The sequence below is a fragment of the Herpailurus yagouaroundi genome, unplaced genomic scaffold (genome assembly GCF_014898765.1).
Source record: "Herpailurus yagouaroundi ecotype Mexico unplaced genomic scaffold, PumYag 191, whole genome shotgun sequence".
Taxonomy (NCBI): domain Eukaryota; kingdom Metazoa; phylum Chordata; class Mammalia; order Carnivora; family Felidae; genus Herpailurus; species Herpailurus yagouaroundi.
In genome coordinates, this window is record NW_024412422.1 from 10,376,887 (window position 1) to 10,402,160 (window position 25,274).

General features: G+C 45.0%; 1 protein-coding gene across 1 annotated transcript in view; it reads right to left on the reverse strand.

Moving 5' to 3' along the window:
* RPH3A (rabphilin 3A) overlaps window positions 1–22,640 on the reverse strand; it is a 278,148-nt gene extending 255,508 nt beyond the window's left edge. Inside the window, exon 1 of the mRNA XM_040443834.1 lies at window positions 22,250–22,640. The gene's annotated coding sequence lies outside the window, so the exon portion shown is untranslated. The remainder of the gene's footprint in view (window positions 1–22,249) is intronic.
* Window positions 22,641–25,274: the final 2,634 nt, after the last annotated feature.

Here is a 25,274-nt window from a genome sequence, read left to right on the forward strand (position 1 = left end):
TTGTCAGTTTAATTCACAGGCCTCAGGGATAGAATATAAGAGGGTGGAGGAAAAGACTTTTCTCCCCTGTAGCTCCAAGAACACGAGCTCTCATGGCTCTATCCACTGTAGGACTGAGTAGGAAGACAGAGAAGCGGCCAGTGGGGGAGACGGAGCCCGTGCTAAACGAATGCTAAAAGAAGGAAGATACATAAATAAGTGATGACTCAACACCCAGCTCGTCCAGAAGATTCTATCACTTGCCCCACATTATTAACAGGGTTTTGGGGAGAAGTAAGTGATACGCTGTATATAAATTAGCTTTGAAAACTGAAGAATTCTACAAAGAATCAATAAACAGACCTTTATCATCATTATGATTTCATCTAAAAGTTACCCAACAATCTCAAAAATCTGAGAGATCACGAAGAATCAGGAAGAGAATAAGAAAGCTCTTTGAGCACTCCAAAATGTTATAAAAGCTACCTGTTAAATGCACTCAGAGCCTACTAATCCTTGGTTTATACACAATTCACACTAAAAGTTATGAGGAGAAATCACAGTACAGTGAAAAGAGAAGTGTGTGGGGCCACGTAGGCTTGTGGTTGAATCTTACCTCCACCATTTACAAGCTGTATGCACTTTGGTAGGTCACCATGCCTCTCTGAGGGTGCTGGTTTTAAAAATATGTCTATAGATTCACTGACATTCCCCTTTTGAAGAGGTAGGAGCTTTTTTTCCTCCCCATCTAACAAACAGAATAAAGCAGAATCAACAGTGTGCAGCTTCGGAGACCAGGTCAAAAAAGGCACTGAGACTTCCATCTTTGTCTCCCCTGATTATTCACTCTAGGGGAGACCAGCTGCTACCACGTGAGGTCACATAGGCAGCTCGATGGAAAGGTTCATGAAGCACAGAACTGAGGCCTCTAGCCAACAACCATCTGAGTGTGCCATCTCGAAAGGGAAATTTCCGGCCACGGTCAAGCCTTCGGATGATGACAGCCCCTGCCACATTCTGACTGCAACCTCATGAGAGATCCTCAGCCAGAACCACCCAACTAAGCGGCTCCTGAAAGACTGGCCCTCAGAAACTATGAATGATCGTTAAAGTTTGTGGTTTCACAGCGCTACATTTTGGGTTAATCTGTTACACAGAAGTAGGTAACTAACACACCAAGCCACAGTTTCTCCATCTGTAAAATGGGAATAATAACATAGAAAAGGGAGCATAAATAAGAACACATAAGATGTCTTGGAGATGTCTGGCACTTGTTGGTCAAATATGTCAGTTTCCTTTCCCACCTTTCCCTCAATTACACGTGACAGCGTATGTGCAGAATGGGTGCAGAGCTGACTTTCACCACACGGAGAAATGTTCAATGGTTTCTGTTTCCTCTTTTAGAAAGCAAAACAATTTTTAAAGGGGGTGATTCTTAGAATGATTGCCAATGAAATCACCCTCAGTAAAATAGAAGTTTTATCAACACGCTAGCAAATACTGAAGCACACAATCTTTGACTTCAGACAGATCTGGGTTCCAGGTTATCAGCTCTGCCACTTTATCAGCTGTGCACGCTTGGGAAAATTACTTAACCTCTCTGAGCCTCGGGTTCTGCATATAAATATAGATGCCCTCAGGGGAGTATGTTTCAGGCACCTGGAAAACACACTTATTTAGAACTCCTCCTATCTTGGGGTTCCAGATAAAAGGGTCAGCTGTTGCAAGAAGGCCAGAGCTGACTTTCTGGAAAATGTGGTTCATCCTATCTCCCACAAACCAACACACACACACACACACACACACACACACACACACACACACACTACTAGGCAGCATGCTGGGGATTGGTGGGAGGGCTATGTAATTTCCCCTTTCCCTTCAAAAAATGTTTTTTGACTCATTTTAATCAATTGGAATTGGAGTAGGGGAGCCCATCATATACTGTGACTTGTCCAAGCCCTCCCCCTACTAAGGTTGGCCCTGTTTCTGTGGTAATGAGATTGCCTCTCTCTTCCTATCCTCCCCTCTCCCCCTCCAGTGGCATAAAAGAGCTATTTGGGTGTCTGGAAGTGTTGGGTGGAGGTGGGCAGGAGGAAGCCAGGTAAAGGGTAAATTAAAACACTGGTGGAGAGGGGTGCCTGGGAGGCTCAGTCGGTTAAGCCTCGACTTCAGCTCAGGTCACGATCTAACGGGTTCGTGAGTTCGAGCCCTGTGTCGAGCCCTGTGCTGACAGCTCTGAGCCTGGAGCCCGCTTCGGATTCTGTGTCTCCCTCTCTCTCTCTCTCTCTGCCCCTCCCTCACTCACACTCTGTCTCTCTCAAAAATAAATAATAAACATTATAAAAATTAAAAAAAAAAAACCACTGCTGGAGAAAGCTGAGCTCCTCTAACATGCAAACTGAGACCCTGGCTACCTGGAAACCCTGTTTGGAGCCAGGTGGACTGGGGCTTTGTTAGCGAGGCACCCGGAAGAAATGGAGGTGGTTACAGAGAAAGTGTGGGTTCAGGAAGGTTAAAGAACCTGGTTTGGGACAGGAGGTCTCAAGAATACAGAGGGAGCCCCCCGAACCCTCTCCCCATGGCTGGGGTGCAATTTTTTTAATTATTATCACCTACTTGAGGCGTGTTTTGAAAGGCATAAAGAATAATAAATGCCCTCAGCAGCAGATTAAGAAATAAACATCCCCAGTATATCAGAAGACTCTCACGTGCCCCTCAGCAACCATACCCGCCACTGCCTCCAGAGAGAAACCCTGCTCTGAACTTGGTGTTTGCCATCCCAGGCACATCTGTGTATTTCTGTACCTATCTGTGTAATGTGTATCCCTAACCTCATAGAATTGCTTTGCATATTTTTATTTTTTTATTTTTATTTTTTTTTAACGTTTTTATTTATTTTTGGGACAGAGAGAGACGGAGCATGAATGGGGGAGGGGCAGAGAGAGAGGGAGACACAGAATCGGAAACAGGCTCCAGGCTCTGAGCCATCAGCCCAGAGCCCGACGCGGGGCTCGAACTCACGGACCGCGAGATCGTGACCTGGCCGAAGTCAGACGCTTAACTGACTGCGCCACCCAGGCGCCCCTGCTTTGCATATTTTTAAACTTTATGTAAATAATATTCCATGTGCATTTTGTGCAACTTTTGTTTTTTAATTAAAAAAAATTTTAATGTTTATTATTTATTATTGAGAGAGAGAGAGAGAGAGAGAGAGAGAGAGAGCACAAGCAGCAGAGAGTTACAGAGAGAGGGAGAGAGAGAGAACCCGAAGCAGGCTCCAGGCTCCGAGCTGTCAGCACAGAGCCCGATGCAGGGCTTGAGCTCACGAACCACGAGATCATGACCTGAGTCAAAGTTGGATGCTCAATCGACTGAGCCACCCAGGTGCCCGTGTGCAACTTTCTTCTGTTGCTCTTGACATCATGTTTTTTGGAGGACTCACCCCTGTTGATTCGCAGAGTCTTACCCAGCTCATTCTTTTTCAGTGGCATGAATCTAGTGTATATATCCATATTCCTGTTGATAAGGGGCTAGTTTATATCCCCACCCCCAAATACACTGTGAAACATATTATAAAGGGAAATGCAATGAAATATTGAAGGTGCCTGTTTTTAGAGCTTTGCCATATGAAATGAGCCATATATTTTTCATATCTACCTCAAAGGGTCACCATAAGGATTAAGGAACATGATGATAATAAAACTAACGTTTATCAAGTGCTTGTGGCCTGCCCAGGTTCAGGCTTAGACTTCACATTTATTGTGCACTGAATCTTCAACACAAACCTGTTGAGCATGCAACTAATCTTGTCCCGCTCCCAGAGAAAAGGGAAGGGACTTGCCTGAAGACACATTGCGTGAAGGAGGCAAGAGTGAGAGACTCAGAGTCCCTGAGAACACCTAACTCTAGATCCTAAGCTAGAAAAGGACTCGGGGCAGAGTCAGGCACAGAAGGCGCACTCAGTAAACGGTAGTCATTGCCATCAGTCGTTCTCTATTGAGAACCATTCTGAAGCCAGGCAGCATTGTCCAGAGCTGGCATTAAGTGTTCCGCTCGCCTGGGGAGTGAGTCGCACTAGAGTCCGTATTTAAATTAAGAGGAAAAATATAGACGACTGAGCGAATCAACCTTTCCTCAAATCTGACTCTAATTCTAACCCCAGGGAGTGCCTTCAATGCACAAACACTGCAAAATTTGCACTACCGTGATTCAGAATATCCATTATACAATCTTGTTTCACCAGACTGAGGGTTCGGGGTTAGGAAATAGTGCACTTATCTGAGTATATGTGCCATACCAGTGTTGGGGAGAAAGAATTTTCTCTACCCTTCAAGGTCCTTCTAGCTAAAGTAAGAATCAAATTGACGTGAGACAGATTAGCAGAAGAAAACCAAAGTTAACAGTGTGCATGTGAAGAATCCACACAGACATGGAAACTCCAAAGTGTAGGTGAGGCATCGTGAGGCTTCTATGAGCTCAGGAGAGGGGCAGGAATCTGAGGATTCAAAGGGGAGAAGGATCATTGTAAGGAAGGTGAAAGCAGCTATTTGGAAAACAAAGCCTGCCCTGTGATGCAAGCAAGTTTCTTAGGTAAAGAGGAATCTCGGTCAGTAGCTCTCTTCTCGGTTAATCGAAGGCAGTTGAGCAAAGGTAAAGAGATTTCCCCGAATCTGGTGGGTTTTGATTGCTTTTAACTCAAAATAACGTTCATACCAAAGGAGCTCATCTTGGGGCCTCAGACCCTACACCAGGCATGATATATAGTGCTGAATCCTCCCTGCATAGTAACTCACTCAGTCCTCACAGCAAAGAAGCAGGGACTGTTGTCATCCCATGATACACACCAGATGCTGATGCTGAGGGGGTTCATGCTACTTATCTAAAATCACTGGGCTAGTTGGTGACTGTGACATAATAAGAAATAGTTCCTGACGACGAGCTCCTAAAACTCTTGTGATTTCCTGAGTGATGGGATGCTAGGAGCATCTTTTGTAATATTTGGTCTCGGTCCCCTGTTCCAGGAGCTTCCAAGACCCTTTAAATCCTTACAGTGATGAGTGTCTTTTCGTATGCTAATGAGATTAAGGTGAGGGGGGTGACTACCTAGCTTCAGGATGGAGGCTGCTCACCAGAAAAACCACCAACGCATGATCAGAAGTTTGGAACTTCCAGTCCCGACCTCATCCCAACCTCCAGGGAGGAGGAGTGCTAAAGACTCAGCTAACTGCAACGGCCAACGATTCCATCAATCATACCTACGTAATGGAATCTCCATAAAACCCCTAAACAGCAAGGTTCAGAGAGCTTATGGGTTGGCGACATACCCATTTGCCAGGAAGGTAGTACCCCCCAACTCCACACGGACAGAAGCTCTGCACTTAGATATCACACCATAGGTACCTCTTGATGTGGCTGTTCACCCATATCCTTTATAATATCCTTTATAATAAACCAGTAAACATAAGTAAAGCATTTCCCTGAGTTCTGTGAACCATTGTAGCAAACTATCAAACCCAAAGAGGTTATTTTTTTAATTTAATTTTTTAACGTTTATTTATTTTTGAGAGACAGAGAGAGAGCACGAGCAGGGTAAGGGCAGAGAAAAAGAGACAGAATCCGAAGCAGGCTCCAGGCTCTGAGCTGTCAGCACAGAGCCCAACACAGGGCTCAAACCCAGGAACCGCGAGATCATGACCTGAGCCGAAGTTGGACGCTTAACCGCCTGAGCCACCCAGGTGCCCCTAACCCAAAGAGGTTATTGTGGGAAACCCCAATTTATAGTCAGTTGATCAGAAGCACAGGTCACGACCTGGAATTTGCAATTGGTGTCTGGATCGAAGGAAGGGGCAGTCTTGTGGGACTGAGCCCTTAACCTGTGGGGTCTGTCCTAATTAGTGTCAGAATTGAATTGCTGACACCTAGTTGGTGTCCAGAGAGTTGGAGAATTGTTTGATGTAAAGGGAAAATCCACACATTTGGTGTCAGAAGTGTGAGTAGAGGGAACAAGTTTTCCCTTTTAGAGGCAGACACAGCATGTCTGACTGGTGATCCCTCGGCAGGGGACAGGAGCAAGGCAGGTAAATGCCAAATCTCCCCAACCCCTAGGAAAGTTTGAAAACACTGCATTTAAATTTTTAAAACCTATCAGGAGGGGGAAGGGTGATGGGACACCACTAATAATTTTTCTTTATGCCTGATTGTATTTGTTATGCTATTCCAACAAAAATAAATTCACTTTTGCAATTAAAACATGAAATTCTAAAGAACATCCAAAATATCAGATGAGCAAGTTGCAAAAGGCCATAATATCCCAAACTCTAAATAACCCATTCATTTGTAAATTGAATTCCTACAAATCAAATTCTGGTCAGCAAGCTTGAAACCCTGCACAGCTTGACAACAGACACCCTCATCTCAAATATAAAAATGTTTTTAATGTTTATTTATTTTTGAGAGAGACAGAGTGCGAGCAAGGGAGGGGCAGAGAGACTGGGAGACACAGAATCCAAAGCAGGACCAGGCTCCGAGCTGTCAGCACAGAGCCCGACGTGGGGCTCAAACCCACGAACCACAAGATCAGAACCGCAAGATTATGACCCGAGCCGAAGTTGGACACTTAACCGACTGAGCCACCCAGGCACCCCTCAAATATAAAAATATTAAAACATAACTATGTAAAATATAGAGAGAACCATAAGTTGAGTTGCCATTGACTAATCGACATACATTATGTATACAGTGCTTCGTGAAATGAGACATGTATCAGTCTCAATTGTATGAAATCAAACTCAGAACCAGAGAGTAGAAAGGTGATTGTCAGGGACTCAGGGATGGGGGAAATGAGGAGATATGGGTCAAAGGATATAAAGGGTCAGAAAAATCAATTGCTTCTGAAGATGTAATGAACAGCATGGTGGTTATACTTAATAATACCGTATTGTCTGCTTGAAATCTGCTAAGAGAGTGGATCTTAACTGTTCTCACCACACACACACACACACACACACACACACGAATGGTAACTATGTGAGGTCATAGATGTGCTAATTATCTTGATTCTGGTAATCATGTCAAATGTATACACGTGTTAAATCATCACACTGTACACATTAAGAAAACTCATGTTGTACAACCTAAATATATACAATTTTCACTTGTCAATCATACCTCAGTAAATCTGGAAAAAAATAAATAAAATTGCAAAATTTTTTAATTGAGGGCACCCGGGTGGCTCATTAAGTGAAGTATCTGACGTCGGCTCAGGTCACGATCTCGCGGTTCACAGGTTCAAGCCCCACGTCGGGCTCTATACCAACAGCTCAGAGACTGGAACCTGCTTCAGATTCTGTGTCTCCCTCTCTCTCTCTCTCTCTCTGACCCTACCCTGCTCACGCTCTGTCTCTCTTTCTCTCAAAAATAAATAAAAAAACATTTTTAAAAATCTTTTTTTAATAAAAATAATAAAAAGTAAATTTTTTTATTGTATGGTTTTCTTTTGATATTTCAGAGGCCACACTTCTTTTTAGGGTACACACATTCCCATAGGCCCTTGTGAGACTCATATGCGCCCAGCACTGGACCTCATGGTCCACTGGACCACTGGATAAAGCGGCTCTCATCCCAGCCACATAAACAGAAAGTTCTCTACGTCTTGCTGAATGGACCCTATGACTCACTTTTGTATTTCTTACATCAGCCCTGCTAATGTGTCAAAGCCAATGCGGCAGGAGACATGGAAAGAGCTGACAGCGGAAGGCCAAGAAGACAAACAACGAATGGCTGCCCCCTGGAACAAAGAGGTTAATTACTGGCACCTAACTTATCTGAGGGAAGATGTCACACACCCATATTACCAATTAACCTCACCTCTACGAAACCGCCATGGCCGCAATTAATAGAAAGTGACTGTCATCCTAATTACAAGGTCTATACAAGAGGCCAGTGTTAGGCATGGAGACTTCTTTTATAACCTCCTCCTGATGAGTTTCCTAAATTTTCTGGCATCTTTTCCCTAAGTTACACTCAGTTCCGCTTTCTCCTTAAAACCGTCCCTTGAAATAGTTGCTGCTGACTGCTGTCCTGTACGTGACTTTTATTGAGCATTTACTACATGCGAGGCACCATGTAAGCACTTCCTAAGCATGATCCCCCTCCTCCTGCCCGCTTCACGCACTCATGGTCCCTGCCTGCTGCAACTTTTCACTTGTCAGCTTCCGAACTTGGTCTTAAGAAATTCAATGTTGCCACGTACCTGCAAAAAGGAGCCGTCTCTCTTGACTCCTACCGGCGGCCTAGCTCACAAGAGAGCAACGCGTAAATCAGACTGCCAATTGATTGGCCGCTGTTGAGAAGCAGAAGTGCTCGGGGGACACAAACTCATCTCCGCTACCAAGCACGTTTCTTCTGTTACAAACCTGTACAGGAAGCCATTGCGTCCACTGTTAAGTGTCCCCTTCACCGTCCCTTGCTCACCGAGGTGGTAACTTCTATAAACACCTGTGATTCTTTGCCAAGACTTTCTCCGGTTCCCAAAACAGGTCAATCCATCGTGGAGGCTGAAGTGTCCCCGAGGCAATGCCCCCAGGAGAAGCTTCAACTGATGACTGGTGGGAGTTGAGGAATAAGTGTTTCCTCATGCACACAACTTTGTGCACCATGAGCAGCTTGGAAGCACGTGCGTCGGTCTCCCAGGGCCCTGAGCGAGAGGGAGCCCAGCTGGCCCTCAGCGAAACCCCACAGCTGACCGCCCTTCTCTGGGTCACTTCTCTCCCCAGCTAGCACTTTGGAACCATGTGCCAAACGGAATCCTTGTACTCAAACCCGTGTCTCTGGCCTGCAGCTGGGGGGGACCCAGCTGAACAAAGACATTATAGGCTGTCGTGCAATCACAGAGTCAGTTGGGCGGTCATAATACTGAGCCCCTCCATCCTAGGAATTGATCTGATGCACAGGCGGGTTCTCTTGCTTGTAGGTCTAGCAACTCTCCTTTCTGAACAGGTCTAGACACACACACTGATCAGTCTGGCCTCCTTGGACCCGCTTCTACAGATGCTCAGTCGACTCCGTCTCTGTGCAGAGGACAACCCAGTTGATCAGACTTGTGTGCTTTTAATCACAATTTCCATCCAGGTGCCTTCCTGACATGGGTGGGAGGGAGTCCCCGGGCTCGTCCAATTCATCAATCACACAGGCTCCCAACCAGGCTTGGGCAAGGGGACCGTTTGTTTTTTCTTTTCTTTCAATAGATTTCTAGTTACGCAAGTAACACATTAAAAAATTCCATTTTATAGAAGAATTGAAACATGACAGATAAGGCTAATGTCCCTGTTGAACACCACCTTTCCCTAAGAATCCAACTCCCTGTCTCCTCCTCGCCCCACAGAAGTCACCTCTGTGGTACAGTTCCGGGCTTTTTCCTACGAATTTACACACAGACTAAGTCACAGAAAAGGTTTGGGGAGGGGGAGGTTAACATAAATGGCATCCTATTGTACACACGCTACATCAGCAACGAAGAATAGAAAAAGGAAATTTAAAATGCAATATCATCCTCACGGTTTGTGGGCTCCAGCCCCACATCCGGCTCTGTGCTCACAGCTCAGAGCCTGGAACCTGCTTCAGATTCTCTGTCTCTCTCTCTCTCTCTCTGCTCACGTTCTGTCTGTCTCTCTCTCTCAAAAATAAATAAACATTAAAAAAAATTTAATGCAATAACATTGGGGCACCTGGCTGACTCAGGCAGTGGAGCACATGACTCTTGATCTCAGGGTCGTGAGTTCAAGCCCCATGTTGCGTGCAGGGCTTACTTATATAAATAAATAATAAAGTGCAATATCATTTACCATAGAATCAAAAAATATTTTAAACCTGGTAACAAATCTAACAAAAGAGGAGGAAGATTTCTACATTGAGAACTACAGATACTGCAGACAGAAATTAAAGACTATTCACATAAATAGAGAAATGTCCCATGTCAATAGACCCTTAAGATTTTAGTTCTCCCCAAAATGATCTATGGATTCAGCGGAATCCCAATCAAAATCTACTAGGCCTTTTAAATTGAAATTTACTAGCTGATTCTAAAATTTATATGGAAATGCAAAGAACCTAATAAAAATCAAGCAATATAGAAGAAAGACAAGGAGGAAGGAAAATCTCACACCACCAGATTTCAAGTCTTATTTAAAGCTTTAATTATTAAGGTTTTGCGGTGTTGGCACATGATGGACAAATAGACCCATGCACAAAATAAAGTTCTGAAGCAGAACCACACGTAAACAGTCATCTGAGTTACAATAAAGGCATTGTTATTGTCCAAAAGGATCATTTGAATAGATGGTCCTAGATCAATTGCATATCCATATGGGGGGAAAAAAAAAAACAAAACCTTGATTCCCTACCTCACACCATACACAAAACTGAATCTAAAAAGAACACAGACACACTTAACATATTCTTCATCTTGCTTTTCTCACTCAGCGATATGTTCAGAGAATCTACCATTTTCTGTACATCATCACCCTGCTTAATTTTTTTTAATGGCTACAAGTAGCCCATGCCAGGATGTACCATGGTTTATCGAGCTATTCCTCTCACACAGGTGTATGTACATTCTCCAGTAGTGTCCGAGAAGTGGGATTTCTAGGTCGTTTCCTTCAGATCAGTTAGTATCTCCATTATATGTGGTTTCTCCAAGTTCACCCTCAGTTAACATTAGTGTTTTGTGGTTGCCCCATGGAAGGTAGAATCAATACCCTACCCAAAGCTGGTTTGGAGTCAAGACTGATGAGGCCACACATGCACCAAGAGAGTATATAAAGATTTGTTACTCATATCATGAAATTTTTCTGGGGAGATTAAGGCGGGCACTCGAGCTGGTCTGGAACATCTTGACCAAAGAGAGGAATGAGGCTCTCATATTATTGTGGTTAGGGAATAGAGCTGGGTGAAGGTTCTCACATATGTGGCGCCACAGGAGACAGCACGTGGGATTCCTTACTGGCTTGCCCAGGTATGAAGCAAAGGGAAAAGGAAAAGGGAGACAGTTTGAGAGCGGTTGGTAGTCAAACATCAAAATGAAATCACACCTTATTATAATTGGTTTATGTCAGCTTGGGTCAGTCAGTACCTTGCTACATGAACCATATACCCTCTAGATCAATGAGTAGTCGCTAATCAATTTATCACAGACTCTGGGTTTAGCTGAGCATGTCAAGTTTGGCTAGGTTATGCTCCTGACTCAGTTTCCCTCCCCATCTGAAAAATTATTAAAGAAAACCACCAAGTGCATATATACCTAAGCTGCTCACTAGTCCTTAATTGAACACTTACTATATGCTATGTACTATTCTAAGAGCGTCTGCATTGATTAGCCCTTTGCCATATAACAATCTATGAAGTGACAATTGTTATCCCTATTTCACAGGTGAGGAAATTGAAGCACAGAGAGGTGAAGTGATTTGACAAGATTGCATAGCCGATAGGTGGCAGAAATGGGACTCAAGGCCAGGCTGTCCAGATCCAGAACCCAAGCTCTTAATCATTATGCTAGGCTGTGGACTCCTTTAAGACAGTGACAAATGCACGGTCCCACTATCCTGTACAACTCCAGGATCAAACAGAACACAATGTGAGTGATGCCTTCTAGAGCTATAGAACAAGATGGGTCTTATGTGTACCTAACACAGTGCCTGGCATATAGTAAGTGCTCAATAAACATTGGTGAGTTAACTAATGTACTTACATATAATAATAACAATACAGCATTATATTATCCATGAGGATACAAAAATCAATACAATAAAATCAACTGAAGAGCTCCAGCTCACACACTGGGCATTATTTCAATGTCCCATATTAATAGCAGCACAGGAGAAACCTCTCTATACCCATGAGATTGAGACTCCAGGAGGGTAGGAACTGAGTCAGTTTGCTCCTGTTGGACCCCAGTAGCCTGGCATAGGAACTGGAATAGGGTATTCACTCCAAAAGCACTTGTCAAAAAATATATGGGTATTTGGACAGAAGATGCCTGATGAATAAATGGATACATGCATGTGTGCATGGAGGAAAGGATATTTGGGTGGACGTTTGGATAGATAGTAAGATATATGGATGGATGAGTGACCATATGAGTGGATAGATGAATAATGATCAAACAGAAGGACAGGTGGGGGAATCGATGGGTAGAATAAGTAGTTAAAATCATGCACTTTTTTGGGTTTTTTTTTTTAATTTTATTTTTAAGTAATCTCTACACCCAACACGGGACTTGAACTCACAACCCTGAGATCAAGAGTCGCATGCTCTACTGACTGAGCCAGCCAAGTGCCCCTGTCATGGACTGTTTAGTTAGACTGCCTGGGTTCAAATCCCAGCTCTCTCATTTATTCCAGGAATAGAAATGGAATTAAAAGGATGACAAAGTAACCCAAAACAAGACCCTGAGAAGGCACAAGAGGGTAATTTGTGAATGAAATATTTATGGAACACCAGAGTCAAACACCTTCCTTGTACAAATGGGAGCACTGGAATTCACAGAGGCAAAATCACTCGTCGAAGGTGACACAATTGATTAGTGGTAGTACCAGAAAAAAAAAAAGTCCAGGTTTTCTGACCCTCTTTTATTCATTCAACAAACATCTATTTAGCACTTCCAATTTTCCAGGCAGTATACTAGGTGCTAGAGATCCAGCACTGGGCAAGACAGACACAGGACCTACCCTCAGAACACCAAAAATCTAATTAGAAATGGTATCGTTATATGGGGAAGCTCCAGGAGTTAGGAGAACATATAACAGTGAAAAGTAATCTAGCCTGGTGATCAGGGAAGGCATTAAAGTTAAAACCTAAAGACAACTGAAAAGATGGATTGGAGACATTTAAGCAGAACGATGTATGAAACAGCTCTATGACCCCCCAGGAAACTGCCTAATCGGCCTGGGCCTCTTTTTCCTCTTCTTTAAATGTAGATAATAACTGCCAAAATAGATGGTGCTCAATAAATGTGTGTTCTCCTTTTCTGCCCCAGGAGGGTGTCCTTCTAATCTAACTGCCATCCCAGGAGGGAAAAAGAGTTGGGTGTTATGTATAGTCTAAAAACACCACGTGTGCTCGTTTATCCATTCTATAACATTTTTTCAACCCTGGATATCTGCCAAAAGCTTTTGTGGACATGAATGTATAATCGCTACTCATCAATTCTAAGAGGATGTATCAGTCAGCTTAAGCTAGGGTATGCTGCAGTAACAAGCACTTCAAAATCTCAGTGTCTTAACACAACAAAAGTTTACTCTTCTGTCACAGTCTGCCGCAGGTCCAGGTAATTCAGGAATCCAGGCTGAAATGATACTCTGATCTCACATTTTGATCGTGAGGCCCTCACACTCCACACAGCATAGAGAGACACAGTGAGAACTCACAGCCTTTCCTATGCTTAGACCAGGAAGTGACCACACCCCTGTGCTCAGAGCTCATTGGCCAGCACTGATCCCATGGCCCCACTTCACCACAAGGGGGCTAGGAAGGCGGCAGAGCATATGGAATATCTGATGAGCATTACTATCTCTGCCACAGCGGAGACACATACGAAGAAGCTCACAAATAAGGATATAGTTACAATTGCAGCATGTTCCAGGAAGGGTCTGGTTGCAGATGGCCTGGCCAAGGCTCCTAAATTAAGACTTCAGATGGGGCGCCTGGGTGACTCAGTCGGTTAAGCGTCCGACTTCAGCTCAGGTCATGATCTCGCGGTCCATGAGTTCGAGCCCCGCGTCGGGCTCTGTGCTGACCGCTCAGAGCCTGGAGCCTGTTTCGGATTCTGTGTCTCCCTCTCTCTCTGACCCTCCCCCATTCATGCTCTGTCTCTCTGGGTCTCAAAAATAAATAAAAGTTAAAAAAAAAATTTTTTTTTAAAGACTTCAAAATGCAGCCGGCCACACACATAAAACCACAGGTGAAAAGAAATAAATGATGGTCTATCATAGTCCTGAATTCTCAAGACGAGGTTAGGAGTCTTGCCGAGTTGTCCATCCCTGCATTCTGGCAATGATTTCATTTCTAAGCACAAGCCACCAAAAACAATGCAGAGCACAGAAATTCAGCCCCACAATCCCCACAGCACCTGTAAAAACAGCCTGAGTGGCACAGTGCCCAGAATGTATTTACTGGATCCCGTTCGGAGGCTGAAAAGTTCAGCACATCACAGCCTGTGCCTAACTGGTACCAGGCTTCAGCTCATACACAATAAACTCGCCCAGAGGTCTCTAACTCAAATGCCCACAGGGACCACTAAATGAGAGGAGGTGGTCTCAGGGGACAAACAAGGAGACAGTGCCCAGTGAAAGGGACAATTGCCCCTTGACACCACCTGCGTATGGCTACTGGGGCTTATTTTTACATTTCTAAGAGACATTGGAAATCTGGATTTTTGTGTGTGCGATCTTTGTTTTTGTTTTTTTTAATGTGGGAATTAAATAAAATTAATTTTTTGATGTTTTATTTCTGTACTTTTGAGAGAGAGCATGCAAGTGGGGGAGGGGGAGAGAGAGAGAGAGAGAGAATATCGAAGCAGGCTCCAGGCTCCAAGCTGTCAGCGCAGAGCCCAGGGCGGGGCTCGAACTCACAAACTGTGAAATCATGACCTGAGCTGATGCTTAACCGACAGAACCACCCAGGCACCCTTTTTTTAATTAATTATTAAAAACCCTCTTTAGTTTGAACGAAATGTATCTGCCATCCAGATTCGTGCAGCTGGACCCCAGTTGTCTGTGAAAGCTCTAAAACAGTGCAGAGGGGCCTTAGACAAATCTGAGTCTCCCCAGCTGAAGTAGTCAGAAAAAGAGAAAAGCTGATGTCAACAGGGAATGGTTATGTACATACAGGTGCTGGGTGAAATATTATGTGCCCATTAAAAATATTCATAAGACAGAAGGACTGGGAGACATGCCCAAGGAGAAAATTCTAACTGAAAAGAGAACACCCAAGAGTTACGCACAATACAAACAACCCACATATTGAAACTACGTATCAAAAAAAAACCTGAAAGGGAATGCATCAAAATGTTCACAGTGCTCCTTGGGTGATAGGAATACAGATAGTTTCCATTTGTTTGTTTTTTTAATTGTTTAATGAATATGTCCTCTTCATAACAAGGGCAAAACTGCAGATTAAAAAAATTAAATATTGGGGAGCCTGGATGGCTCAGTCAGTTAAGCATCTGACTCGATTTGGGCTCAGGTCATGATCTCACGGTTCGTGGGTTCGAGCTCCACATCGGGCTCTGCGCTGACAGTGTGGAGCCTGCTTGGGATTCTCTCTCTCCCTCTCTCTCCTCCTCCCCTGCTTGCACTCCCTCTCAAAATAAATAAGCAAACATTCAAAAAAAATTTTTTTTCAGTAAACATTTGTTGGGGTGTGCTTCAAGGAATTTTAGACCTGAAAAAAATACTAGTGGTCATCTCCCCCCAGAAGCTTCTTGCTCAGCACAAGAGGACACTGAAGCCCAGGGAAGCTGAGTAACTTTCCCAAGGTCACACAGCTGGTAAGCAACAAGGCTGGGGTCGAAGCCAGGTGTCTTGAATGTCAGTTCAGTTTCAAGCACCATAGGCTACCGACCCAGGCATCATATAGATGGGAGGAATACTACACAGAAAGGAAAAGAAAAAGGAAAGAAAAGGAGAAGAAACGGAGGAAGAGAAGGAGGGAGGGAGGAAAAATCTTAAAACTCGTCCCAAGCTTTGTATAGGTGGGGTTTTTTTCCCCCAACCATTTTATCTGTGGATCTGCTCATTTCCATAAAAGCTGATAATCTTAATTTTGTCAAGACTCTGCAGAACATTTCCTCTTGTTCATGCTCCCCGAGGTAAGAAAACTTGCAGGAAGGAACCGAGGAACAATTTTTACACTTCTAATTTAATTACTACTGTTCTCCTCTATTAGGGTGCTCATCAAGAACTTGGATTTGAATGTTCCTCCTCAAAACCAGTGTGTAATGCGGTGGACACAGAATTAAGAAAAAATTAATTTTAAATGTCAGAATTCCTGTGGGAGAACACGCTTCTATAATTTACCTTCCGAATCCATTAGTGCTTTGGCAGTGTAGGAATTTAATATTTTAGTCACATCTTACATCTGGTGAACCAATCCACACGCGTTTGCTAATAAAAAGGCTGTCTTGGCTAAACTATATCGAAATCCACAGCAGCTAACTTCCCCCACTGCCCTCAATACAAAATACAAAAATGATGTTGGCCAAGTCCTTGGTTACAAGTGGTCTTGTTGAGGGGGCTGGACTATTTTCATAAAATCATAGAATGTTAGAGCAGGGCTTGAGGGGGCGCCCGGGGGGCTCAGTCGGTTGAGCGTCCAATTTTGGCTCAGGTCACGATCTCACGGTTCGTGGGTTCAAGCCCCGTGTCAGGCTCTGTGATGACAGCTCGGAGCCTGGAGCCTGCTTCGGATTCCGTGTCTCCCCCTCTCTCTGCCCCTCCCCCACTCGCACTCTGTCTCCCTGTCTCTCTCTCAAATATAAAGAATTTAGAAAAATAAAAAAAATTTTAAAAAAGAAGGGCTTGGGAGATGGAAGAGATGTGTGGGGCGGGCAGGGGAGACAGAAAGAGACCAAGAGATAAAGAGAGAGAACTTAATGTTAAGCCTGGGGAAAAATGGAGAGATGAGCAGAGAGAAACAGAGACAAAAGACTGAGACCCGGACGGCAAAGAGACAGATAGAAGGACAAAGAGATAATGATAATAATAATGCTAATAATGACGATGATGATGATGGAGACCGAGAGGAAGACAGAGGCAGAGACAGATAGGAAGACAAACTGGCAGAGATAGAGTGAGGCACAGAGAGGGAGAGAGGCACAGAGGTAGGGAGAAAGAGAGAGGGAGTGACGGACAAATGCTAGTCTTTCTGCAGCTTTAATGCCCACATCATCATCATTGTAACAAAGCACAGACAACCCGTGACCTGGGTTCAGGGTGCCCACCTGGGTTCAGGGTGCCCAATTATCAAGGTCAGGGGCAAGGTCAAAATAAAGTGGGTTTTTGGAATCCCAGACAAGACAGAAAGAGAATGACCAGCACAACTGTCTGGCCGAAAGGCTGGACTCTCAGATTCTGAGCCTTGGACGTGGCACCAGAGACTTGTGATGCACTCTAGGCATGTCTGACCCCAAAGCATCCATTTTCTGCCTCCTGCCCAGACAGTCCTAACAGGGAGTGAGAGATTCCACACAGCTCTGAAGCACTTCCTATAATCAGGGCTAATGGCTGCAGACCAGGAAAACACCAAGCTCAGGGTGACTTTCAAAATCCATGCACTCTCTCTCTCTCTCTTTCTGCCGTGATCTGAAAACATCAGACGTGGTCACCAGCTCAAACCAAAGCTTTGTTTGCCCTCCAGACTCTGCTAGCCCTCAACCTCAGGATTCAGCCTAGATTTGCCCCATCTGCTGACATTTAGAGAACAAAAACGATGTAGTGATAATATCAATGAGTATTTTTTGACCACTTCTCGTATGACAGGCACTGAGCAAAACTTTACAAGAATTGTATCATTTCATGCTCATCACAGAACCCTCCCCCTTTTAGAAACAGCATCTTAGGTAAGAAAACTGAGACTCAGAATTTAGGTGTCTTGTCTGAGAGCAAACAGCTCATGCGTTGGGGAGACAAGATTTGAAACTGGGACCCACGTCTTAACCACAATGCCTCTCTTCCAAGTGTCCCCTGTGAAGGTTCATTTAGTTAGAGACTACAGTCCCAGGTGGGCAGGAAAATGGTTTCTGATATCCACCATACCCCTTCTCTCCACGGATTTTGCATGCGCTGTTCCCTCTACCTGAAATGCTTTTCCTTTCCCCTCTTCCCTCTCTCCCAGGGCTTTTACGACTGCTCACTTTTTAGATCTCAGTTCAGTCAACTTTCTTCAGGGAAGCCTTCACTGATTCCCTTGACCAGATCAAATTCCCCTTTATGATCTCATGGTGCAACATACCTTTCCTGGGTTTACTTACAACACTTGCCATCTTACACATAATCGTGTGATTCTTTGATTAATCACAGATCAGCCTCTGGTTGTGCTCATCCCTCTATCCATCACGGTGTGGGCCCCTAGCCCATTGTAGGTGCTTTCTGTATATATGTTTAATTAATTAACTGACTGATTAATGATTAAGTGAATGAAATAACTAGAAATATATGCCAAACTCAAGAACAGAAATATGAACATGGGTAAATTCCCTAAGAGATAGCTAAGGGAGTTGAAAATAGTTGTGTCTAGGGATGGGCCAGGACAGGAACAGGAAACTAATATTTTGATGTAAATGCTATAATCTTTTTAAATGTGTACTTTCATTACTTTGATAGACTAATTTTTTAACTGAGACTGTGAAAAACTGAAATTAACTACCTTACCAGATGTTTTTTTAATATAAAAAGATGAAAGGGCGGAAGGAGGGGGTTTTCCAAACGGAAAGAGAATGGGGGGATGGAGGTGTGTCAGCGAGGAGGCCTCCTGGAGAACAAGTCATGAAGCGCAAAGGATCTGGGTGCCCACGTCTGCGTCTGAGAAAAGTAACCCGTGAGATACTTTGTTCTGAACAGCCAGCCCTGCAGCCACTGGCCACACCTGATTGGATGCAGAATCAGTGCCCCAGCTAATGGCAACCAATCACAACATGAGAAGGAGACCATGAATGAAATTCTATCCAATAGAAGTGCTGCACATCTGGGGCACGTGCAGTGACTCAGTGGGTTGAGCATCAGACTCTTTTTTTTTTTTTTTTAAATTTTTTTTTTTTTTTTTTTTAGACTGCTTTGTTGGAACTTTTTTTTGTACATTTATTTATTTTGAGAGACAGAGAGAGACAGAGCACAAGTGGGGGAGGGGCAGAGAGAGAAGGAGACACAGAATCAGAAGCAGGTTCCAGGCTCTGAGCTGTCAGCACAGAGCCTGATAGGGGGCTCAAGCTCACAAGCTGTGAGATCATGACCTGAGCTGAAGTCGGACATTCAACCTGAACCACCCAGGCACCCCAAGCATCAGACTCTTGATTTTGGCTTGGGGCATGATGCCAGGGTTGTTGGACCTAGCCCCACATGGAGCCTGTTTAGGATTCTCCCTCTCTCCCTCTCTCTCTCTCTCTCTCTCTCCCCTTCTCCCCCTATTGTACTCTCCATCTCTCTCAGATAGATAGATAGATAGATAGATAGATAGATAGATAGATAAAAACAAGTACTGCACGGTTCATGACGACAAATCCACCAATCAGATCCTCTCTTGGAAAGTATAAACGGCAGAGGAGGCGTTGGTTCTGACGTACAGACACATAGTGGAATTGAAGGAGGCCCTCTATGAAACTGTGTACAAAACAAATTTCCCGGGCTCTATAGCTTTGATCAGATTATCAAGGGAAACTGTGATGAGCAAAGGTTAAGGACTAGTAGATAAAGCAGGTAATTTTTTCTCTGAATTTTTGGAAGATTTCATGTAAAAATTATTTAGATTTCCATCTTCTGTTCCAAAAAATATGGTAACACTGAGCCTGTAACCCTGTGGACAGGGCACGTGTTCTCCAACTCATCCTATCCCCACCATTCTTGTATTTTCCTGGTTCACTGGTTGACATGTGATGCCTGGACCATGTAAACCGTTGAGTTTACAACTCTTAGCTATCAACAAGTGAGTAGTTCAGACTGACATGTGAGTGGCTGATACATTTGCCTTTTGTTTTTGTTTTTGTTTTTTTACCTAGGAGTTTAACCCATTAAGATCTCTAATGATGGAGAAAACAAAAAGATCTCTAATGATGGAATTCATTGGACAAATAATTTTGAATCCCTCTTAGGTCATGTTTACACTCCCTACTATCTCTCCCATTCAGGTTGGACCAAAAGAACAGAAATCCAATTCCAGGCATTGTACCTCTAAAAGACTTCTAATCTTCTGTAGACCTTCCTAGAGTTCTCTGCATTCTATTTGTTTGTTTGGTTGGTTGGTTGGTTTGGTTGGTTTTTGTTTGATTTGGGGTTGTATTGTTTTGCTTTTGTTTTTGGATATGGGAAGGTTGTTTCTGGTTGGGTTTTTTTGTTGTTTTGAGGGGGGTTGGTGATTTGAGGGGCTTTTTTGTTATGTTTTGTTTTCTTACAGTTTTGCCTCTCAAGAGAATCTTGGCCCCTAACAAAATAGGGAATCAGCACCTCCCTCTGATTGACACATACTATTGAAAGCTTCTGTTTTCCTTCCTGACTCTGAGGTAACAAGCATAGACAGGCACTATCGCTGGGGTCACGCTGAGAAAAACCCTGTTACCTTTGCATAACAAAATGCTGCGCAGTATGAAATGGACTCATGCTGGGCCCGTTTTCCTAGACAAACTGACTTTGAATTGAGCGGTGGCGGTGAGAGAAACAAAGGCATCCGATGTCAGAGTCTGTGATGTTCTTTATACCACAAGCTTGAGAACAGTGACTTGCTCTGTAACTCAGAGGGGGAGAGAGATTGCTTGCCTGAGGCTGGTGTCTCAGTGACTCAATCTACTTGAGTCAATTACATTTGATTCAGTACTTCCTGAGCATCATTATGTGAAATGCACCACATCTGACATGTGGGGATGCAAAGAGGAGGAAGACAGAGCCACGGCTCTCAAGGAACTTGAAATCTACTCGGGGAGATCAGACAAAACCACAAAGAATGATAACAAATATGGCTTCCGACTAAGTAAGGACATCTGATCCTTCCACGCCAACAATTTATTTCCCACTTTTTTTTTTTTTTTTTTTTGGAAGCCATCATGCTCCCAATGTCAACCTTTTTGGTCCAGGTGGGCCAGCCCCCATTGTCCAAGTTCCAAGTAGCTGAACCTCTGGATCCAGCCGTACCTGTAATCCTCCCTTAGTCTTTTCCAAGTCTTGAAACTATAAAGTCATTTACTTATTTATTTATTTATTTAGTCTAAGCTGGTTTAGGTTATCTCTTTTCACTGAAAGAGTCCTGACTAATAAAAATATATACAAATGCTCTTACTTATATTACCTCCTTTCATCTTCAAAACAATCCTATAAGATTTATAAGAGAGAAGGAGCTCAGGCAGGGCCCTGAAGAAGGTAAGACGAGTGTGAACACCATGAGTTTTACTATGGAATATCACCAGGCTTTCCTAAACAATATTCTCCCCTCCACCGAACTGTCTGGAGATCTGAGCCTTAGGTTATTAAGAACTCCGACTACAATCAATTTAAAAAAAAAAAAAAAAGTGTGACCCTGGAGGCAGGAAGACCAATGAGGGAGGAGGAGAGCAGTGCCTCTCAAACCGTAACATGTATATAGATCAACTGGGGATCTCACTGAAATGCAGAGTCTAATTCAGTAGGTCTGGAGTGGGGGTTGAGATTCAGCGTTTCTAACCATCTCCCAAGCGGTGCTGACGCTGCTGGGGTCCAGGGCCGCACTCTGAGTAGCCAGGGCTTGGACCGGGGCAGTGAGCAGCCAGAGATGGCCACTGAACATGTTTTATTTGACTCATACAGTCTTTGAAAAATGAAAACTGTTTTACTATACTAGTTTCCCTATTTTTCTGTATGTTCCAAACTTTTCATTATAAAAAGTGTTTTTAAGTTAAGTTTAATTGCCAAAATCTATAGGTGATTTTACATAAATGTCTCGCTTTCTGGCTTCCCGAGAATTTGGCGGTTCGGGCCACACCGCGCGCACAATCCTGCCTACAGCAACCTTGAGTCTCCCCGGTGGGGCTCCAGTCGGTCCCGCGGTCCATCCGCTCGGCTCAGCACCGCACAGCGATCGGCAACCCCTGGGACCGCGGGTTAGGCGCACATCCAACACCCTGTGGCTACCCTGGCGAGGTGTTAACCCGCTGCCAGCCTGGGGAAGAGGGAAAGAGGGACACTGCCGCGGTAGGTGCCAGGCCGCTGCGCCCCGAGGGACCGCTCGCACACGGCGACCACCTGTTTTCCGCGCGCGGATGCAGCCACTCGCAGGGACCCGCCCCCCAAAACCCAGGGGATCCGCGGGTCCGGTGCCTTCGCCTCGCCGTCCAATTCCGTCGTCGCCCCACCCCCAGTTCTAGCGCATCCTCCAGCTCCAGCAGTCCCATTCCCGCGGACGGCGTCCTGCGTCCCCTCCCCACCCCAGGTGGCTCCCCCACGACCCCCTACCCGGCGCAGGCTGCCGCTCGGGGAGGCCAGACCCGCGGCGGCCGGCCCCCTTCCCTTCCCCGCAGCTCCGGCCCTGCCCACCTTACCCGCCCGCAGCGATGGTGGGCCGGCTGTCCGTCCTCCTCTGCCTCCAGCGGTGTCGCCTCTGCGACCGCCGCCACCGCAGCGGCAAAGCCACCTGCGCGTGACCCTCGATCACCAAGTCCCCCCCCACACACACACACACCACGCACACATACACACACATGCGCGCGCGCGCGCGCGCGCTCTGCCCTTAGATGTGGGAGCAGTGGCCCCGGGGGGAGTCCTAAAGGGTTCACGAGCCAAGCCTAAGGCTCAGGAAGACCACCAACTCCTCTGCCTCCTCCGCCCAGAAAAGTTAGTTGTCTCTGCAGGTGGGTGGCTCAGCCGGCAGAACCCATTCGCACGTTCCTCCAACCCCATTCAGACAGTCATTCACTCCCTTTGCTGCTCCCCAACAGACAGGGACGTGTGCTTGCACACAGGAACCCTCTGCCCTCTCCTAAGGGTCCTCAAAGGAAAATCGAAGGGCGTGGGGTCGGGCCCGCGGAGCCCGCCTTCATCTCTAGTCTGAAGGAACATCCGTGACTTAAAACGGGGCTGAAAATGGACTTTCCACCAGGTTTTTTAACCCCTTTGTGACCCAAATGAAGTAAGAGTCGTAACTGGAAGCATCACAGGAAAGGTTTCAGGTAAAGTCCTTAGAGAGAGTCTGGCACATAGTAGGCACTCAACAGCGTTAGTGGTTATTCCTGTCGGCTGGAGTTGGGCAGGACGGCCTGTCACCAAAGCCGAAATGGAACAACACATCTTTCCAGCATGGAAACCATCTCATTCTCTTCCTCTTTAAGGCAAGTGATGCAAAAACCAGAGGACTGGGGCCAAGTCTGCCCTGCAGAATCTGTTCTGTGTGGTTTAGCTGGTGTTTTAGAAACATGTGAATCGATTGCCAAAACTTAAAAACCGGAAGATCACATAAACAAGGGGATTTTCAGTCGTTCTTTGAAAAGATAGAAAGTTTGGGCCAAACCGAGCCTACTTTTCTGGGAGCAGGAGCTCACAAGCAGGGGGCTCTTTAAAGAGGGGTTGCCTCTGATTAGTCCACTAGGCTCCCTCGCTCCTTTAAAAGATCTTCTTGGCCCCTGCAGACCTTTTGAGGTTGGCCTAAGGCCTAATGCTGAATTTTGTCCAGTTTCCCCAAGAAGTAGCTTTCATTATCCCCATTTTACAGAAAAGGAAAGTGAGGCTCAGAAAGGTCGAGTAAATTGCCCAACGTCACACAGTTAATATACAGCAAAAGTGAAGTTGGAACCCACTCTTTATGCCCTGAGCACCTTAGCATGGCAAGGGGTTTACACCAAGCCATCCTTTTGAAAGGAGCATTTTTATTAATAGCACACTTTGAATGCCAATTTGCTGGGATTGGTGAGCAAGAACTAAATTTTTAGCTTCATCTAAATTGGCAGTGCTCTCTCCCACACTGTCTCCACCTCCTTATTTTTCTCATTTAAGCGCTCTGAAAAATTCTAAAGGTTTAACTAAAATCGAAAATGTTTCTTATTTCATCCATCTCAAGTTACTGGCAAACGTAGGTGTTCTTTCCTTTCCATTTCTTTCTTTCTTTTTTTTTTTTTTTGTAGCTTCCTTATTTATATTTTACTCTTTGTAGTTTGTAAATTCCCTCTTACCAGCTGCTTGCAAAATCAAAATGTCTTTACTGTTAAGTTTCTGATTAGGGTTGTACAGTCTTGTAACCCAATAAACACACGTATGAGGAAAAAGTGTGTGCACATACACACCTACATACACACACACCCAGGGCGCCTGGGTGGCTCAGTCAGTTAAGCATCCGACTTCGGCTCAGGTCATGATCTCGTGGTTCGTGAGTTTGAGACCCACATGGGGCTCTGTGCCGACAGCTCGGAGCCTAGAGCCTGCTTCTGTGTCTCCCTCTCCTTCTCGCTCTCTGTCTCTCTAAAATAAATAAACATTAAAAAAAAAAACAAAAAACCTGGGGCTCCTGGGTGGCTCAGTCGGTTAAGCGGCCGACTTCGGCTCAGGTCATGATCTCACGGTCCGTGAGTTCGAGCCCTGCGTCGGGCTCTGTGCTGACCGCTCAGAGCCTGGAGCCTGTTTCAGATTCTGTGTCTCCCTCTCTCTCTGACCCTCCCCCGTTCATGCTCTTTCTCTCTCTCTCTGTCTCAAAAATAAATAAACGTTAAAAAAAAAAAAAAAACCTTATACACACCCCCACTTGTAATAGATTCTTGGTGTCTCTCCAGGTCTCAGTGTCCCAAAATGTTTCCATAGATCTTCAACCCAAATACCAGAATCACTGATGGCATCCTTGTTGTGAAGTTTTAGAACACCTTGGTTGCAACCATTAGCCATAAATAGGATCCTACATTACTGTCGATTTATAAATGTTGACAACTCATTCGAAAGAATTTTGAACACGGTGGCAACAACTCCCCACCACCACCACCACAAAAAGAGAGAGAGAGAGAGAGAGAGAGAGACAAATCCAGGAGGCCAGGTGCAACAAGTTCATGACTCCTGTTCTCAACTTTCAGGGTGACTGCTATGTCTACCCCTCTGAAGTCAGTGGGCAAAGAGCTCTGCCTTGGTGCTTTTCCCTCTCCTCCTTGGTCCCTGGGGCCCCTGGATCCCTTTGAGCCTCTCCATGTTGACAGTGTGGGTTCTCAGCCATTCTATCCCGTAGATAACCACTCTGCAAGCAGGGTGGGTGGGCAGAGGAAGGGAGGGGCTTCAGAGAATACACACTGGAGGAGAAGAAGAGGGAGTAAGAGCTCTTCACTGTGGTCTCACTTAGCCTCAGTCATCTCTCAGGTGCTACTCAACGTGTGGTCCCTAAGCCAGCAGCATCGGCGGCAACTGGGAACTTGTTAGAAACGCAGATTCTCGGGCCCCACCCCAGACCTACCTGTCAGACCTTCTGGGGCAGGACTCCAAGGGAAACTATGCTTCAGTCCTCCAAGTGACCTTCATGGCTACTAAAGTTTGGGGTTAACCTCCCCCTCAGTGCTTTTACACTAATCTCTGTCCCTCCACCTTCAGTTGGATTACCAA